This window comes from Cryptomeria japonica, unplaced genomic scaffold (assembly GCF_030272615.1).
Source record: "Cryptomeria japonica unplaced genomic scaffold, Sugi_1.0 HiC_scaffold_255, whole genome shotgun sequence".
NCBI classification, from domain to species: Eukaryota; Viridiplantae; Streptophyta; class Pinopsida; order Cupressales; family Cupressaceae; genus Cryptomeria; species Cryptomeria japonica.
Window position 1 is genome coordinate 20,001 of NW_026729077.1, and position 4,049 is coordinate 24,049.

The 4,049-nt window shown below is 62.0% G+C and overlaps 1 non-coding gene across 1 annotated transcript; it reads right to left on the reverse strand.

Moving 5' to 3' along the window:
• Positions 1-89: 89 nt before the first annotated feature.
• LOC131869658 (5S ribosomal RNA) lies at positions 90-208 on the reverse strand. Its single transcript, XR_009368040.1, has one exon. It is a non-coding gene; the product is annotated as a 5S ribosomal RNA (ribosomal RNA).
• Between the last annotated feature and the right edge of the window lie 3,841 nt (positions 209-4,049).

Below are 4,049 nucleotides of genomic sequence, written 5' to 3' on the forward strand. Positions count from 1 at the left end.
CACCCCGGCCCGGCCCGGCCCCGACGAGAACGCAAACGGGCAAAAGGTTTATTCAAATAGCATTGCGACGCCCGGCGAAAAACTAAAAAAGGGTGCAACACCGGGACTTCCCGGGAGGTCACCCATCCCAGTACTACTCCGGCCCAAGCGCGCTTAACTGCGGAGTTCTGATGGGATCCGGTGCACTAACGCTGGTATGATCGCACCCGTTATGAGCTTGTCGCAGTGTGTACTTAGCAAACCGCGACCCACGTGCGAATCCACCCCGGCCACCCACCCCCGTCGAGGTGCACACCCTCCCTCGCGAAGTGCGCCCCGTTCGCCAAGTGTGAGCCCTGCCCGGGTGCGCGCACCTTGCTAGGGCGTCGGGTGTGCACCCGGCCCGGCCTACGTGCGTGCACCTGGACGGGGCGTCGTGTGCGTGCAGTGTCCCGTCTGCAACGCGGTGCCCACACACCACCTCGGGCGCAACGACCTGCGCTCACATGTGGGCCGAGTGCACCTTGGTGCATGTTCGGGGCGCCTCGGGTGCACGCTCGATCTTGCCCCGGTGCACCAAGGCGCTCGGTTTGCCCCGGGTGCGCACTTGGTGCAAGGTGGGCACCCAAAATAGGGATCAAGCACCAAAACACAAGTTTCGGGATGCAAAATGGGACCCAAGGACCACAAATGCGTTCCAAGACCCATGATGGGTCCACGAGAACAAAAATGTGTTCCGAGACTTAATAAACAAATATTGGGTTTTAGGAGAAGAAACATGCTCTGATGCCCAAAACGAGAATCGACCCCGAAAAGGCCACAGGCCAAAAGTGGGATGCGAGACAAAAAAAAATGGGACCCGAGGACCAAAATTGGGTTCCCAGGTCGAAGACAGGGCAACTGGACAAGAAACGACCTCTAAGGCTCGAAATGAGTCCCGACGACTAAAACTTGACAAGAAGCACCCATCAGGCACCCAACTCGACACCCATGGGATGCCGACCCACCCGGGCTTCCACCTAGCACACCTTGGCACCCACCCACCCTCGCACCCAACCTCGCACCCAACTTAGCACCTTTGAACCCACATTGGCACTCACCCTGACCCTGGCACCTTGGAACCCACATTGGCACTCACCTTGACCCTGGCACCCACCTTTGCACTCACCTTGGGACCCACCCTGGCTCCCACCTCGGCACCCACCCAGACACCCACCTTGGTTCCTTGGCACCCACCTTGGATCCTTGGCACCCACCCCGACACCCACCTTGGCACGCAACTTGGCTACTTGCCACCCACCTTGGCTCCTTGACGCCCACCCCGACAACCACCCCGTGACCTACCCTGGCTAGGGTTGGTGCACACCCACCCTGGTGCCCACCTTGGCACCCACCCCATGACCCACCTTGGCACGCACCTTAGTACCCACCCCGTTACCCACCCTAGGACCCACCCCGTGACCCACCTTGGCCAGGGTGGGTGCCTTGGTGCGCACAACTTGCCTGGGCTGCACACCAGGGCGGGCTCAAGATGGCACCCGCGTTCCGTTTTTTTCACTATCTTTCAAAACGGAAATTTTAAAATCTCGTTTTTTTTTTTTTTTTTGCCTTTTCTGGAAATTAGTGAAGGCAGCGCATCAAAGGTGCGCAATGCTGGTGCGAACCCGGGAGCGCTCCGATGTGTGCTCCAAGGTGCGGCGTGCACGAAGTCCGAGCCCGGCTTGCCCCGGGTGCGCACCTCGCGTGCACCTTCGCCGGGGTGAGCACCTTGGCTGGGTTGCGCGCCCTGGTGCGCACCAAGGAGCGCTCTGAAGTGTGCTCCAAGGTGCGGCGTGCACGAAGTCGGAGCTCGGTTTGCCCCGGGTGTGCACCTCGGGTGCGCACCTCGCGTGCACCTTCGCTGCGGTGGGCACCTTGGCTGGGTTGCGCGCCTTGGTGGGCACCATGCAGTGCACGAAGTCGGAGCCCGGTTTGCCCCGGGCGCGCACCTCCGCCAGGGTGGGCACCTTGGTGCGCACAACTTGCCTGGGCTGCGCACCAGGAAGGGCTCAAGATGGCACCCGCGTTCCGTTTTTTTCACTATCTTTCAGAACGGAAATTTTAAAATATCGTTTTTTTTTGCCTTTTCTGGAAATTAGTGAAGGCAGCGCATCAAAGGTGCGCAACGCTGGTGCGAACCTGGGAGCGCTCCGATGTGTGCTCCAAGGTGCGGCGTGCACGAAGTCGGAGCCCGGTTTGCCCCGGGTGCGCCCTGGTGGGCACCATGGTGCGCACCAAGGAGCGCTCCGAAGTGTGCTCCAAGGTGCGGCCTGCACGAAGTCGGAGCCCGGTTTGCCCCGGGTGTGCACCGCGGGTGGGCACCTTGGTGCGCATGCCTTGCCTGGGCTGCGCACCAGGGCGGGCTCAAGATGGCACCCGCGTTCCGTTTTTTTCACTATCTTTCAAAACGGAAATTTTAAAATCTCATTTTTTTTTGCCTTTTCTGGAAATTAGTGAAGGCAGCGCATCAAAGGTGCGCACCTCGCTGCCCACCACGGTGCGCAACGCCGGTGGGCACCCGGGAGTGCTTCGAAGTGTGCTCCAAGGTGCTGCGTGCACGTTGTCGGAGCCCGGTTTGCCCCGGGTGCGCACCTCGCGTGCACCTTCGTCGGGGTGGGCACCTTGGCTGGGTTTGCCCCGGCTGCGCTCCGAAGCGGGGTTATTGGAGCGCCGCCTCTTTTTTTGTCGGAGCGTTTGGTGGGGTTTCTCGCATTGGCTCTTCCCAGGCCCGGTTGCCACCCTGGCGCGCACGAAGTCGGAAGTAGGGTTAATTGCCCGGGTGCGCACCTTTGCCAGGGTGGGCACCTTACCTGGGCTGTGCACCCGGGCGGGCTCAAGATGGCACCCGCGTTCCGTTTTTTTCACTATCTTTCAAAACGGAAATTTTAAAATCTCCTCTTTTTTTTGCCTTTTCTGGAAATTAGTGAAGGCAGCGCATCAAAGGTGCGCACCTCGCTGCCCACCTTGGTGTGCTCTGAGGTGCGCACCCGGGAGCGCTACGAAGTGTGCTCCAAGGTGCGGCGTGCACGTTGTCGGAGCCCGGTTTGCCCCGGGTGCGCACCTCGCCTGCACCTTGGCCGGGGTGGGCACCCTGGCTGGGTTTGCCCAGGGTGCGCTCCGAAGCGGGGTTACTGGAGCGCCCCCTCTTTTTTTGTCAGAGCGTTTGGTGGGGTTTCTCGCATTGGCTCTTCCCAGGCCCGGTTGTTGGGTGCGCTCCCACCCTGGCGCGCGCGAAGTTGGAAGTTGGGTTAATTGCCCGGGCGCGCACCTTCGCCAGGGTGGGCACCTTGGTGCGCACACCTTGGCTGGGCTGCGCACCAGGGCGGGCTCAAGATGGCACCAGCATTCCCTTTTTCTCACTATCTTTCAAAACGGAAATTTTAAAATCTCGTTTTCTTTTGCCTTTTATGGAAATTAGTGAAGGCATCGCATCAAAGGTGCGCACCTCGCTGCCCACCTTGGTGTGCTCCGAGGTGCCCACCACGGTGCGCTCCGAGGTGCCCACCACGGTGCGCAACGCCGGTGCGAACCCGGGAGCGCCCCGATGTGTGCTCCAAGGTGCGGCGTGCACGAAGCCGGACCCCGGTTTGCCCCGGGTGCGCACCTCGCGTGCACCTTGGTGCGCACACCTTGGCTGGGTTGCGCGGCCTGGTGGGCACCATGGTGCGCACCAAGGAGCGCTCCGAAGTGTGCTCCAAGGTGCGGCGTGCACGAAGTCCTAGCCCGGTTTGCCCCGGGTGCGCACCTTCGCCGCGGTGGGCACCATGGCGTGCACGAAGTCGGAGCCCGGTTTGCCCCGGGTGCGCACCTCGCGTGCACCTTCGCCGGGGTGGGCACCTCGGCTGGGTTGCGCGCCCTGGTGCGCACCAAGGAGCGCTCCGAAGTGTGCTCCAAGGTGCGGCGTGCACGAAGTCGGAGCCCGGTTTGCCCCGGGTGCGCACCTTCGCCGCGGTGGGCACCCTGGTGCGCACCATGGCGTGCACGAAGTCGGAGCCCGGTTTGCCCCGGGTGCGCACCTCGCGTGCACCTTC